Genomic DNA, 1238 nt, shown 5'->3' on the forward strand with positions numbered 1-1238 from the left:
CTAGCAACTTACTTGGACATTCCATATGAAACAATGTAAGATACATGGCCGGGTGTTACAAGTGTTTCTGCTGTAAAACAAACACACTTCCTAACTGAAATGTCACATGCAACATAATTTAGGTGTTTTCAGCTGTGTTGTACTTGCCTTTAGCTCTGCCAGTAAGAATATATTGAATTACGCTTTTGTTTACATTAGGGTTGTTCAATACATTCTAATGTGCTTTTCTGCTGGAATCTAGCAACTTACATGGACATTCAGAATGAAACAATGAAAGATACATGGCCGGGTGTTACAAGTGTTTCTGCTGTAAAACAAACACACTTCCTAACTGAAAAGTCACATGTAACATGATTTAGGTGTTTTCAGCACTGTTGTACTTGCCTTTAGCTCTGCAAGTAAGAATGTGCTGAATTGCAATTATCTTTACATTAGGGTTGTTCAATACGTTCTAATGTGCTTTTCTGCTGGAATCTAGCAACTTACATGGACATTCAGAATGAAACAATGAAAGATACATGTCCGGGTGGTACAAGTGTTTCTGCTGTAAACCAAACACACTTCCTAACTGAAATGTCACATGTAAAATGATTTAGGTTTTTTCAGCTCTGTTGTACTTGCCTTTAGCTCTGCAAGTAAGAATGTGATGAATTGTGCCTATCTATACATTAGGGTTGTTCAATTCGCTGTAATATGCTTCTCTGCTGGAATCTAGCAACTTACTTGGACATTCCATATGTAACAATGAAAGTTACATGGCCAGGTGGTACAAGTGTTTCTGCTGTAAGTCAAACAAACTTCCTATCTGAAATGTCACATGTAGCATGATTTAGGTGTTTTCAGCTCTGTTGTACTTACCTTTAGCTCTGCAAGTAAGAATATGCTGAATTGCACCTATCTTTATATTAGGCTTGTTCAATATGTTCTATAGTGCTTTTCTGCTGGAATCTAGCAACTTACATCGACATTCCATATGAAACAATGAAAGTTACATGGCCAGGTTGTACAAGTGTTATTGCTGTAAACCAAACACACTTCCTAACTGAAATGTCACATGTAACATGATTTAGGTGTTTTCAGCTCTGTTGTACTGGTCTTTAGCTCTGAAAGTAAGAATGTTTGAATTGAGCATATCTTTACATTAGGGTTGTTCAATATGTTCTATAGTGCTTTTCCTTGGAATTTAGCAACTTACTTGGACATTCCATATGAAACAATGAAAGGTACATGGCCAGGTG

Source organism: Grammomys surdaster, unplaced genomic scaffold (assembly GCF_004785775.1).
Source record: "Grammomys surdaster isolate TR1022 unplaced genomic scaffold, NIH_TR_1.0 121672, whole genome shotgun sequence".
Lineage (NCBI taxonomy): Eukaryota > Metazoa > Chordata > Mammalia > Rodentia > Muridae > Grammomys > Grammomys surdaster.